Raw genomic sequence first — 15,369 nt, forward strand, 5'->3', positions numbered from 1 at the left:
GTAAGAGATTGAAATGTTAATTAGTAATCTTATTAAGTACAAAACATAATCATTTTAACTTATTTCATACAAAACACTTCTCTGGCTTCATTTGTTATGTATAGTTTGATCAAATAACGATGTCTCTATACACAGCAATAACATATATTTAATTACATATGCATCGTTATTAACTGAATGGGAAAATTTTAAAGATAAAATAAAATGTAATTTGTCGTCATCAAAAGTAATATCTACTGTGTCTGTGACTTTAGGTTTCGTTTACACTTTTAATATATTTTACCAGTCTATCATGTGGACATTAAGGGAACTGTGCTCATAAAAGCATAATGATTAACTCGAAATGTAATAAATCCCAGAGAAATCTGAATAATTTGCCTGTAATTCCATCTGTAGAGGATTTTCTGAACCCTAGATGGTAATATCACACTGAATGACTTGGCTATAGACGTTTAAACGTTGACTGTTTTCACCGGTACTTGCCCTAGATCTATCTATCTGTATGCTAATACACACGTGATTTACCATGAAAAGTCCCATTTTTACTGAATTTTACATGATTTGTGGTTTGGTTTGTTTTGAATTAAGCGCAAAGCTACACGAGGATTTCTGCGCTAGCCGTCCCTAATTTAGCAGTGTAAGACTAGAAGGAAGGCAGCTAGACATCACCGCCCACCGCCAACTCTTGGGCTACTCTTTACCAACGAAATAGTGGGATTGATCGTTACATTATAACGCCCCAACGGCTGAAAGGGGCGAGCATCTTTGGTGTGACGGGTATTCGAACCCGTGACCCTCGGATTACAAGTCCAGTGCCTTAACCACCTGGCCATGCACGATTTGTGTTTAATTACTAATTGGGCACAGGGGTCGGTAGTCGGTCATATTAGTGAGCATAGGCCCGGCATGGCCAGGTGTGTTAAGGCGTTCGACTCGTAATTTGAGGGTTGGAGGTTCGAATCCCTGTCGCACTAAAACAAGCTCGCCCTTTCAGCCGTTATAAGGTGACGGTCAATCCCACCATTCGTTGGTAAAAGAGTAGCCCAAGAGTTGGCGCTGGGTGGTGATGACTAGCTGCCTACCCTCTAGTCTTACCCTGCTAAATTAGGGACGGCTAGCGAAGATAGCCCTTGTGTAGCTTTGCGCGAAATTGAAAAACAAACAACTAATGAGCATTATTTACCATTGATTGATCTGCTATATAAGTTCAGTAAAATCTTGTTAATCCGATGCATCTGCATTACAGAAAGTTGTCTGTATTATCTGAATAGTCTAAACACTTATTTTAAATACAACTGACAATTTTGGTAACATCCATTATTGACCGATAACTGAAAGGGTGTAAACTAGTAATGGTGAGCATAAACTGGTATCTATAAACCAACTGTATGTGGAATAAACTAATTGGATTATTTATTTTACGTCGTTTTTAATTATATAAGAGACAATAACAAAGTGGCTTTTCAATTATCTTCACAAAAACATCAGTCTTTGTTTGTTTCCAAACCAATGATTTAAAGAATACAAAATACATTGATTTGATGAAATATATAACAAATCATTTTCAAAGAAGGATGTAAAAATAGTCTGATTTTGAGCTTTTTTTTCTTTTCAAGCTTCTCAGAAACTTCAGGCAGTAAATAACACATTACAACATCTTCCTAACATAAAAAACTGTTTACTCGAACCATGTGACGACGTCTTATTCAATCTGACTGGCTCGGGTGGATCATTTTCAATGCCAGATCCACTGTCCTCAAGTCCTGAAGAGATACAATAGAAATAATGTCTGCATCTGATAACTCTTTACCAGTTGATTCGAAGTTAAGTCATTAATTAGCTGGCATAGCATTATCACATGCAGTGATTCTGTTCTGATTGGCATTTGCTGCTTTACCTGCCAACATTCTCTTCTTTATTACAGAATGTCCTTTGACGTTTTACAGCACCCTATGAACTATTTAAACCCTGTTACCCCAACCTATTTTCCTAGTTAATTAGCTTTGTCACTATACATTTCATCATTATCACACATTTATTGCGTAACATCACACATTCAAGGATACAGAGTTTGTTCCATGTTTACAAGCTTTGAATGTTTCGTGACCTGAATTTTCTGAAACATTTATCCAATTTTCCTTGCTGCAAAAGAATGTTAGATATGGTTGACTTGTCAATGAAGATGCATTTTATTGTATTGAAATGGCTGTAATGGTATCGTACATTGCTCTTTGATTTGCTTTCTTGTATAAAGAAATATCGTATCACTGATGCTGATATTTCTACCCCTCTTCGTTTGTTAGCATTAAGCTATACATGTTCTTTGGATACACCCTTGTGCAAATTATTTGAAACAAATGGTCATTTTACAATATTTTCAGCATGGCGGCCGGTGTAGGCTCGCTGGACCCGCTGATTTCCTTTAATAGTCATTTTTTCACACACACGGCGTCATTAGCTGTGTTTTGCAGTACGGTCGATCTATTTTTGGGATATATGACGACATTTTGAGGAATATCACGTCATTCGAAATTGCGTTAGAAGGGCAAGGAGACCAGTCAAAAACGTCTTATTACTAACTCAATGAAGAAAAAACGGTATCAATGGAGTCTGAAATACAAGAACTGGATGCAAGAACAATGGAGGAAGGTGTTATTCAGTGACGAGACTCATTTCTTTGTGCAGGGTCAAAGAAGTCTGCATGTTCGCAGATCTCCAGGTGAGAAACTTCGAGAATCTCACATCAATCAGTTCGTAAAACATCCCTTGAAGAAGATGTTTTGGGACTTTTTCAGCTACTATGGCGTCAGAGGCTTACATATCGTAGAAGGTATGATGTGAGGACCACAGTACATCTTGCTGGCATTTTTCAGCAAGATCTGGCTCCGTGCCACACATCGAAACGTGTGAAGAATTTTATGACTACAACGCGAATAAAGGTGCTGGACTGGCCTGGAAACTCTCCGGACTTAAATCCTATTGAAAATATTTGGGCGATTTGTGAAGAAAGACTTCGGAGAAAAGACTGTACTACGAAAGATAAGCTAATTGAAGCCATAATTGAGGTGTGGTACCGCGATTCAAAAATTAGTAAAGATTGCAGCCAACTCGTGGACTCGATGCCAAAGCGGATTAACGATCTTTTGAAAAATACGGTCATATCATGTATTAGTTTGTGAGTAATATTTGGATTCTCAGAAATAAAACGCAAAAAAATTGAAAAAATCGTAATTTTCCGTCTTGTTTCAATTAATTTGCACAAGGGTGTATCTCTTATAATTTATACGTACATCTCTACTGTGAAGGTCATTCTTAAAACAATGTCGTAAACTGAACCACAACGCAAATTGAGATCCTTTTCACAAGAGCTGCTGGAAACCGGTACCAACTAGTTAATGCTGGTGGTTTACGGTCAGTATTTATTATTTTCTTTCATATTTTAGTCATTCCTACTTCAGTTTCATGAGGTCATGCAGCGATTATCGAATCATGTGTCCCTGGCAAATGCGAGTTTATTATGTTCATATTTGGAGAAGGAATATAAGGATCATTGAGAAATTTCCCGTTGTTAAGATCTGTCTCTATGGTCTGTCGATATTCGCACTAGTGAGAGTTCACTATATACATTTATCCTAACAACTAACGTTGTTGTCTTTATCTTTATGGCAGTGTGCATGCGTATTATTTTGCGTATGCATAAATTAATATATAAATATACAAAACTGCGATTTTCAGGCAATAACGAATTTTGGCCGAAATATACCACCATCGTTATCTTAGAATACATTGAGAGAGAAGAACTGATATATTTGAAGTAAACATAATTGAAATATTCAAAGCTTTTGCATTTTGGTGTGAATAAAGTATTCAGTAGTCAGGGTTTTAGTATAGATGTGGATTGGGATTATTTTAGAGCAGGTGTATGTCAATTGTTGGAGATAAATTCAAATAATAAACGAACGGATGTATAAAAATTATTTACTCAACAGAAAGTCGTAGTTTTCTCTAAAACTGTTATTAATTTTGTTTCCCCAAAAGTTCACTCGGGCTGATACGATTACCTTCGAATCCAACAGACTAGACGATCTACCTTTCTCTACTTTGTTTCTTCCTATACAATCTGCGATAGATTCACTTCAGTTTCTACGTGGGTTACCACACTGTATCTCAAACTTTAAATATGTTTCATTTTCGTCAAAGCTCACATAAACGGGTTCAATTACTTTCGAACACCATTTGACAAGAAAACATAACTTTACAATATTCCGCGTGCCCGTTACGGCTAAACAAACAGTCATGCAGTTTAACTTAACTTTTTCTGACTTAACATTACTTAACTTCTTTTGTTGGTTACCACAGTTGTATTCAGAACTTTAAATAATTGTCTTATTTAGCCAAAAGTCCATACAGATTGATTTAGTTACTTTAGAACCCAACTGACAAAATAAATATTTTTTCTTAACCCTGTTGTTACAATATAGCTGTAAAACACACAACATAAATCAACCGTTAAAGCTAGTCACTCGCACGCCATCTAACTTCATGTTTTCTACTTTTTCTGACGTAACTTTTCTTTCACTTCACTTAATTTGGTTATTGGAGCCTCACATTTTCTATATACTACGTGAATAGCGCTATAATGTGACAGTACTCAGTTGAAATGATGAGAACAATAGCGAAGATTCGAGTAACGTGGCGTCAACAATATTAGCAAAGCCTAGACAACAATCAAATTACAAGCATAACTTGTAATGGGAACAGAAATACTTAACACTTCTATCACTTTTAAAACAATCAATCTTCAACACTGCTGTCATGAAAACTAAACGATCACTAAATATGAAGTCCCAAAATAAAATAAATAATAACATTTACATTAAACAATCATGTTTTTTCAACAATGACTGGCTTGTCTGAGAAGGAAATAAAACATACTTGACTCCATGTTCTGCAGCTATAGTTCTAAACAAAAATAGGTTTAATTGGTAAAATATATTGTGCAGATGTTACTGACTATTTTCTCGATCGCCATTCTGTACAAACGTAGTTCGAATGCATACCTTACTATGTAACATGGAATTGCTTTGTTTCATTCAAGTTAACTTTCATTTACATTAGATGAAAGTTAGAGCTGGAATATTAGCCCTAAAATATTCACCCTTCCTTAAGAACAAGAGAGATGACAAGTTCTTATAAAGCCAGTGGCCAGATTTCAATTACTGATAAAATGACCATATTAGCAATTCCTTTTATTTCCCTGTCTGCTAAAGAAGTTACACAATGGTAAAATATCTCATGTATACGTAAAAAGAACCATGTTATATTGCAGGAATTGCCATCACTATGCAATGACCCAGTAGGAAGATTATGTGTGGGTTATGCAAAAATGTTCTAGACCAGTATGTCCACAGGCAAATAGAAAACATTTCTTCAGATGTAAATATATGCATATACTCAGTTCGAAGAAATACGTTTAATTTATACACTTGTCTTATGTAATAGTTTGTAAGAACGATTCTGTAGCAACCAAAAAGGTGGCTGATAGCCATATTTGTTGCATGCTAAACTCCTAACCTATCCAGGACTGAGCTGACTTGTCATTTTCAACTTTCACCTTTGTTATAAAAAGAAAAAGGTCAGGATAATTTCACTTATCTTGATTTTTAAGTTGAACAGTAAAGCTCAATGTCTATAAAAAAAAAAAAAGAAAACTCCCTGAGACTTTAAATAGTTCATAATTCTCCCAGTATACCTTCTGAGGGAGACATTTTTTCCAAATATCCCAGAGTCAGGTTTTCAGGGATCAAGAATACAAGGTCTAGAAGTGCTGAACTAATAGAAAAGAAAGAAACTGAACCTAAACCGAGGTTTAGGAGACCGATAAATGTGTCCAGTCTATCAGCTGGCTGATTTCTCTATAAATTCCGGAAATGACAACCAAGATGTCCAACAAATTTCATCCAAGAAGTTTATTGTTAGAAGATGCTATATCTTGTTAACACTCCAAGGAAAGTTAATTCATGGAGAAAATTCGTGATGGTTGTTCATGGAAGTTGTCTAAACTTGCTTTTAGTTCTTGTATACAGAGGAATGGGAGATAAGGTGTGCCATCTTTATTTTACCTCAATGTTTAATTTGTTATCTTAGTGGAGAAAAAGCTTGTTTGTTTTTTATTTCAAAAGAAATACGTTTCTATTCTTATTTTATTAGATTTAAATTTGACTAATTCACAATCTACATACAAATTATCTGAACCTCCTGTTATTGCAGTGCTTTAGCTAATTTGTTGATTCAGTTTTACTTTAGACTATCAAAAAATGAGACACTTTTATGTGTTACTGAGGAGTTTAATTTCATATGATTACCAGAAGAATTTAATTTAAGAAAAATAAGTCTTCATAGGATAACAAAATTAAGTAAAAATCATGAACCCAGTGAGCATCAAATTAGTTTTAGATAAAGAAAAAACGATTACCGAGTGATGTGTCAACCATGTAAAATTGTGAGATTTATGGTTATATGTTTATTTTAATACCCACGTGAGTTTCAGTTTGATGCACGTGACGTATATTGTTGGATGTGTATTGTGCAAGTCCTGTCTGTTCTCTAAATGTGTAGCAAATTCTTGAGAGTAAGAATCAATAATATTTGTTTTATGAAAACGCTAGCGTGTTCGAACTTTGTTGAAAGTTCTAAAAATTCGCCTTAAACTATATAAACCAACGAGCCAAAAGAAGGAGAATATTGGTGGTCGTCTGTAGTCGGTGTGGTACAGGCCTCGGAAGCTATAATTGTGATTAACAACAAATGACAAAATTTGACCAAGAACGTTTATAAATTTTTAACATTGCAAACCGTTTAACTTCAGTGAATTAACTTCGAACGTTAGTATTTCTACAAGAATATTAGATATTGTCGCCGGAAAAACTTATCGGTACTTCAAGCTTAGCCAGCAGTCAAAAGTGTACAGGTGTATCAACAAAGGATTAATTTGCTCCCCGTGAATGTCGATAAAATATACAGCTCTACATCAGATATAAGATTCAGTATTGTTTATAAGTTTGTAAAACTTTTGTATATAAAAAAACACCACAATTGATTAATACAGTTATTAACCGTTATTATAAATTATATTGTTTTTGTTTATTTGTATATTAAAATATGTTTGTGTTAAAAAATAAAATTGTGTTTATCAATCTTGTTGGTAAATATCATAAATTTGATACATATCGAAATTCAAATAACTTCTAAATTAAAATGTCTGATTATGTGAAATAGTAATACGTAACGCGCGTAACTTAAGAAATAAATTATAAAACGTAACAGAATGTAGAAATAAATAAGCATATTATTTGTAGTGCATGCCTAACATGTAATATCTATAACTACAGAAATGTACTATGTTACGATACATAAAATATGTAATTACATGAAAGCATTAGTTTGTCACAATAGTTTTGATCTTGTAAACGTACCAACTAGAAGAATAATTACCTTTTCTAAAACAGGAGCAATGAGAAGAGCTGGCCCCCACAAAAACTGTGTATCTATCCCCCAAGTATTGCTGTCATACCAAAACCTGAAAATCAATTAATTCAGACGTTACAGATTGTGAAAGTAACTTCTCACAAACATACTGTTGAAGTAGCCTCAGAAAGACTTAGACAATAAACAAATTAAAACTTGTATTTCGATATAAAGAAACTAAATGTCCTGTAACAATAACGTGTCCAGGTTTTTATGAAATAATAAGAATACGCGTGGTTACGACGTGGTTTAAACACAAACATAAGAAACCTATAATTGAATTGTAGTTTTAAGTAATGTTCAACCTTGTGGAAAAGTCAAGATCCTGGAATCATTGATTTTTTATCATTTTGTTTGTTCTCTATCAGAAAAACAGATGTTTTGTTCGTTTAGTGTGAATTTACAGCTTTTACTTTAATCTTTTTAATTGCTATTATTTATTTTTAATAATTTCCATGTTACATCTAATTATATCTGTCTAATATTTCTTTTTTAATCAATCTTCATACCTCACTTTTATTGTACTTTATCGGTTTAGTTTCTCTTGACACTTTTCCTTTTTCAAGACAGTACATTTAAACTATCTTATATCTAACATTTTGTTTCAAGTACTATTATACCAGAAATGAGAAACGTATAACAAGATATTGAAAGTTAATCAAAACACTTCTGGATTTCTATGACATCACTCAAATTTCACTTTATCTTTGCTTTACACGGTCATTCCTAGTTTGTACCTGAAAAAAAGGTCCACCTTTCAAAGACGCTTGGGTTATAGGGTATCATATTTTTGTGTTAAATTGATTTCTTGAATCTACGTTTTTTCTTGCACCTTGATTGCAAACAATTAATATATTAAAACTTTTAAACTAATACATTAGGGGTATGTTCTTTGGAAAGTTAAAAACCTAATTAAAATATATCCCAAACTTTTCTAACAATACTCTTTCGAGTCACTTCCAGTGTCCCTATTATAAAATCATTCTTATATTATGTATCTCAGAACGGTTGGTATGGGTATTAAAACTTTTATTAATAAAGCAGTGAACATCGTTTCTATCTTCCTAAGTTACCTTTATTAACCTGAAGATGACATAGGAAGGTCGAAACGTTGTTCACTGTTTTATTAGTGAAAGTGTTAGTTTAATACCCATACCAGCCGTTCTGAGATACATTTTTATTTCATGTGGGTTTATCATCATTAAGAATCAATAATTCTTATATTATGTTAAAGAAGATAAAATTGTATTATTATACATATTATCTAAAACCATCCATAAAATTCCTTAGAAACAGGTTTATCCACAAGGTACCTGTACGAGATTGAGAACATTTCATTGAAACTGTTAATTGTGTGACATTTCGGTTATTAAAGCAACAGGAGACTAACAAAACAAAAATTACGTCAATTAAATCCACATTTAATTGTTAATAAAGTATATATGTTATTTATTTTGAATGAAATTCCAGTTTACACCTAAACTGTTTGTAGTTTTTAAACTATATAATTTACCTTAATACAGCAAAAGTGAAATAAACGCATAAAATGGTGACGATTAAAAGTGTTAGAAGAAAAACATACATATAAAACCTACTCGTGAAACAGTGGTCGTACTACAGTGTTTCCTTTGACATGAGCGTGGTAAAACAAAGTATACAGATAGGGCAACAAGTCGTATCTCAGCTCCAGAGCTATTTTGGAAGCTATAGCAACTTCTTTATGTACTCCAGGATCCTGATCCTTCAGTGTGTTTTAGATAGAAATAGTAGAATAAGAAAATGTATGAAATTTCATAAACACTAACGGATGTTGCGATATTCTAAAAAAATCATCGATATTGATAAAACTTGAAAACAGAGGCATAACAATAGCACGTGACATCTCGTGCAGTAAAGACGCTGCAGTTTTAAGTTCATATTTTTAAACACTGGTATTTACACAAGTTATTTATTGAATGAATTCGTAACGTAACAAACTATAAATTATTTTCACCAGATATCACCCAGTGCCTGATTTTCTCTACATTTGGATCAGGAAAATTTCTTGTTAGGATTAAGAAAGAGCAAAGTTCAAGAAGAAACAATATCTCCATTAAAACACGTTTTGGATTACTGAAAATGATCTGGAATACAGTGCAAATTGTAACTGAAAATACTATAACAATTACTCTTATATGTTATTTACAGTTAATATATTGTATTGGGAAAAAATACATAAAACACATGAGTTGGGTGTAGTCTAGCAGTTAACTTTTTGAATTGTGTATTTTAGAAGTGATAGCACTGAACGCACCCCACGCTTTCAGCTACCGGATCTTATGAATGTGATAACCTATCCTGTTATTTGGCCACAGCACCTGCTGTAACAGGTGTTGCTGATTGTTTATGTCATGGCTGATCAACACTTAGATACAGTCGATCGTGCCTGAACCCTAGGTGTATCTGACCTGTTCGTTTAGTCCACGTGGGGATTGAGCGGTTAGAAATTTCAAGGTCAAATTTTATAAGTTGGCAATGGATAAAAAATAAAGAATATATACGAACATAATTGTATGAATTTTACAAAAAGTTGATTGTTCAAGGGCAAAGCACACTCACCCTAGTGAGGGAGTACGTGGTATAAGTTATTATTTAAACCATACACGTAAGTGAAACCCCATCTTTCGTAATCATTAAGCAGCTGAGATACTTTATACTTCAAACACAATTTATGTAAAGTTGATTAATGTTAATTATATCTCTGTTTCAGGTACGAAATATCTAGAGTCAAAAAAGGCAGAAAATAAGTTTAGAAGTAATAAAGTACAAGCTTAATTTTTGTACTAATAACACAAACTTACTTTATGATTTTTACCACTTGAAAATATTAATGCGGTTGATAGCATGTGAAATTAAAATATACACAGTTTTGGAATAAAATATTAAATAATTTCATTTAAAATACATTATAAAGTTCGTGGATGATAAAGTTGAGCCGTTTTTGAAAGATCACTAAATGTTGTCCCTCAATGGATTGTTTGTTTGAATTTCGCGCAAAGCTACACTAGGACTAACTGTGCTAGCCGTCCCTAATTTAGCAGTGTAAGACTAGAGGGAAGGCAGCTAGTCATCACCACCCACCGCCAACTCTTGGGCTACTCTTTTACCAACGAATAGTGGGATTGAGCGTCACTTTTTAACGCCCCCACGGCTGAAAGGGCGAGCATGTTTGGTGCGACCGGGATTCGAACCCGCGACCCTCGGATTACGAGTCGAACGCCTTAACACGCTTGGCCATGCCGAGTCCCCTCAATGGAATAGAGGTAAGTCTAAGGATTTACAAGGCTAAACTTTGAGATTCTATTCTCCCGGTAAGCACAGCAGTTAGATTAATGTGGCTTTGTTATGAAACAAATAAACACTAAAATGTTAGATGAAAGTGACTCAATACCTTTTCACCTTTTCCGTTATGGTTCCGTGCAAATGGATAAAATGCACCCAGTTGCATCCATCGCATGCATAATTCTGGAGTTGCTGAGCCAAAAAATCCACAAATATCGGCACCTACCTGCAAACAAAAGGATTTCAAATAAGGTTTTACAAATTTGGGGTTCAAATATTTATGCAGGAAAAGTTAGATAAATTACTAAATAAAAGTGTTTCATGTGCTAGTGACACAGTTTGTTTAATGTATAGAGATTTTTATATTATTGTATTATTGATAATCAGAGAGGTAAGCAGTGATTCCGAAGATAACGATCCTGAATAGATTGGCCAACTATATATAGCATATAGCGTATTTAAACTTGCTAAACTACGTTCCAAAACAATTATTTTCATTTTTACCAATCTCTTATCCTACCCCCCTTCTAATTCCTCAAAATTATACTTGGAAGATATATTATACAATGAAATCAAGTAAACTGCATAAAAGATATTTTTGTGTATAATAATACAATTTGTTAGTTAATTTTTGTGTGAGTTCCTTACGTTAAATAATTATTTAAATTTGGCAGCCATCGTAGGCGTCATCTTGAATTTCTTTGCAACCCTGATGCCAACATGGCATCATGCAAATAGTTAATCTACAAATCACGAATGACATATTGATAAACAATATCCTTTGTGATACTTTAAAGAATGCTATCTCCTTAATTAAAATAATTGTTAGGCCCCGTTTGCAGCAAAATGTTTCATATAAGTTAATTATATGGCACATTTTTTTTTGTGAACAGAATGTATTTATTTGTAAATGATACTAAATATTACTCTTAGGTGGTCACTCACGGTCTTTATGCTTACATATGCATAGGAGTAGTTAGAGAAATTGTTACACATTACACCATCAGAGGGCGATGGGGGAGAAAGGTAGAGACTGTGTTGTCTTAGTTTCACGAAATGAAACCAGAAGACGTGTTGCTACAATGCCATAACAGACGGAAGTTGTAATAACGAAAGTTGTTCAGAAGGTATGTTGTTGGGCTTCCATGATGATCTATCTCATCATTAAGTGTCTCAACGTGTCATTAATGTCTAAATTCATTTATGTTCAAAAGTTACAATGAAAACCTATTATTTTAATGAAACAAATACAATAACACTGCTGAGACTTGTTAGTTTATAACACATATTATCCCTCATTTGAACAAGACAAGTATTATAGCCAATAATTTACTTCACATACTTTTACAATTATCTGTAATGAAAGGATTTTATCATACTTAATGTTTTTATAAATAATGAAAACGAAAGCCTACTGTATTTTTATAACTTAGCATATTGGTTAGAGTTTTAAATTCTATATTTAATCATAGTTTTTGTGTTTACTGAGATTTTTCATTTCTATAACTAACATGTATTTCTCTGCAACAAGATGCTTATTTATTACCTTTAACTTTAAGCTGAAGTTGAAATGATTACTATTATAAAATATTTTTACGGAAAGCTTGCTGGCTAACACTAACTACATATAGTAGTTGTTTTTTTCCATTTCTGTCTGAAGATCATTAACCTAACCACTTTCTACAACTGTTTAACCAGTCACTTTACTATTATAGAAACTATTTAACATTGTAACACTTTTCACTTGAAGTACTACACAATTAAACTGAACCTATCTCCACAAGCTAATAATCAAAACGGCTGTAATGTTTCATATAAACGTTACGTTATTTAGTTTCTATCTGTGGGTCGTTAACACCATGGGCACAGTTCACTGTGACTCATTGCCACATGTTCAGCCTAGGACCAATCTGACGAACGAACTTCGAAACAGCTGAACTGATACGGTATATAAACAATAATGAAACATTTTTTACATTATATTGAGTTTTAATTTAAAATAGTAGAGATTTCTTACATTTATTTTTTTATGTTTATAACACATTTACTATTTATCTTTATCTTTACAGATTATAATTCACAGCAAAAGCAAAAGTAAAGTCATGACACATTCAAATTGTAAAAGTATGCGAAGCAAATTATTGGTTATAATACTCGTTGAAATGATGGATATAGGCCTGGCATGACCAGGTGGTTAAGTGATTGACTCGTAACCAGAGGGTCGCGGGTTCAAATCCCCGTCACACCAAACATACTTGCCTTTTCAGCCGTAGAAGCGTTATAATATACGGTTAATCCCACTATTCGTTGGTTAAAGAGCAGCTCAAGAGTTTGCGGTGGGTAGTGATGACTAACTGCCTTCCCTCTACTCTTACACTACTAATTAGGGACGGCTAGCGCAGATAGCCCTCGTGTAGCTTTTCTCCAAATTCAAAAACAAATGAAGGATAATATGTGTGATAAAACTAACAAGTCTAACAGGGTTATTATATTTGTTTCATTAATTTATTTTTCTTGTAATGTTTTAAAACATAATTAAGTGTTGATACTGATGACATATCGAGGCACGTAAAGACATTCTATGATGAAATTATGACCCCCGGTGGGATAGCGACAAGTCTTCGGACTTACAAGGCTAAAACCAGGGGTTCAATTCTACTCGCTGGACTCTGCGTTTCCTTATAGCAAAGCTACAGCGGGCAATCTGCTTACACAGAAACTGGCACAGACGAAGGTTAATGGCGGCCTAACAACACACTTTCTGAACAACTGCTCATCACGTTATTTCATGGAACTATGATGTGTCATCCAGCCACTTTTCCCTCCTGTCTGAGGACGACACACTTGTGCCGCTCTCTGGTGGCGTGATGGGCAATAATTACCCTAACTACTCTTAGAAGTAGAAATTCTGGAAACCTTGATTCCTTCTTTCGAAAGATGAGGATACTGATTTACTGACATGAATGATGTTGTATTTTAGAAACTCCCGGTGATGTTGAACTTTGTCATTAGCTGATTTTGTATTCTAGAAACTCCTGTTGAGCTTGAACTTTGGCATGAGCGATGTTATATTCTAAAAACTCCTCGTGACGTTGAATTTGAATATTATTTTAAGCGGTGCTGTTGCTTGGCTAGAATCATCTCAATCTTTCTACAAGTAACGTAACCACATTCTGTTTGGCGATTTTTATGTGTAACTGATAGAGCTGTCTTGTGTCTCCAGATGCTGTACATATAGCTGAGCGAGTAAAAAAATTAAACACCCAACACAAACTTAATATTCTGTTAAATTACTTTCCAGTGTAATCTGTGTTTTCTTTTTGCAAATTCTCTTCATTTCGGTCAGGTTTGACTATCCTATTCAAATAATATATACAATTTTTTAGCCTTCCCCTTTTAAGGACATTATAACTACATGTCAGATTACTGTCAGCTTTATCTGTAAAAAATCCACGAAAATAAAATACCAACCAGTCAAGTTTGTTATAAACAATTTGTTTTTCTTTACCCTTCCTATTTTTTTTACGCATTCTTTGTAATTTAAATATTGTAGCCTTGGGTGTGGGTGTTTATCAATTGTGTTTTTTTTTCACAATATATTATTCATATAATCAATTTCTGATAAATACCCTAAATGTCCCAAAACAGAAAGACATTTCAATCAAACTTACATATGGAATGCCAAAGAGGTTGAATTCCAACATACCTGAAAAACATAGATTATTACCTAATTGTAATACTTATACGTCAAACTTTCCAAACACTGTAGTTTAGTGCTGAACTACGTTACAGAAAGAACGTGAACAGTTTACAGATACGATGCTATGGGCATAAATAAATTATAACATACATTGGACATTTAAACAATATACTATTATATAAGAGTACGAAACTAAAACTTAACAGACCGTTGGGAATTGAAGAAGGTAGATAATTTTGTTTCCAGTATCTTATTGCAGAGAAAAATAATTGAACACAAACACAAATATACAAACAAGTCAAAAGATATATACCTAAAATCAAGCAGTAAGTGAATGTTTCTTAACATATCATTTATCTTAAACTGGTTTTTGTAAAGTTTTACAGCACTGCAGTAGTTTAGTTCATATTATAGCAAAATATTATTATGGGCTTTTCTTAAAAGCTTTTGAGCGCAATACAAATGATATAGCAGTATACTGCAAAGACATGTTTAATTATAACATGTGTTGCTATCATATGAATACCACTGGCAGTGATCAATTCGTTGTATTTGTTATGTCCACTCTCAAAGATATTTTTTTGGAAAGTACCATCACACTGAACTCGTCAAAAATTAGATATGACCGTAGTTGTAAACTACTTAAATCACATGCAAGCAACCTTTTTAATAGAACAACAATATATACTAGAACGAATAAGAGTGTGACAATTCAGAATTGCGTGTGCGTGAAGAGTATTGTCTACTTAACACTACATTTAGATGAGTCTTGTTGTTTTCTCCGAGTACTGAAATTTCTAGCATGAACGATATAAACAAAT

The 15,369-nt window shown here is 33.5% G+C and overlaps 1 pseudogene across 1 annotated transcript in view; it reads right to left on the reverse strand.

Moving 5' to 3' along the window:
- Positions 1–15,369, reverse strand: part of LOC143224799 (sucrase-isomaltase, intestinal-like) — a 97,511-nt pseudogene that overhangs the window by 36,195 nt on the left and 45,947 nt on the right. The window contains exons 16-19 of the transcript XR_013013445.1: positions 14,520–14,554; positions 10,958–11,074; positions 9,123–9,268; positions 7,495–7,579 (exon numbers count right to left, since the gene is read on the reverse strand). The product of XR_013013445.1 is annotated as a sucrase-isomaltase, intestinal-like (transcript). The remainder of the gene's footprint in view (positions 1–7,494; positions 7,580–9,122; positions 9,269–10,957; positions 11,075–14,519; positions 14,555–15,369) is intronic.

This window comes from Tachypleus tridentatus, chromosome 1 (genome assembly GCF_004210375.1).
Source record: "Tachypleus tridentatus isolate NWPU-2018 chromosome 1, ASM421037v1, whole genome shotgun sequence".
Lineage (NCBI taxonomy): Eukaryota > Metazoa > Arthropoda > Merostomata > Xiphosura > Limulidae > Tachypleus > Tachypleus tridentatus.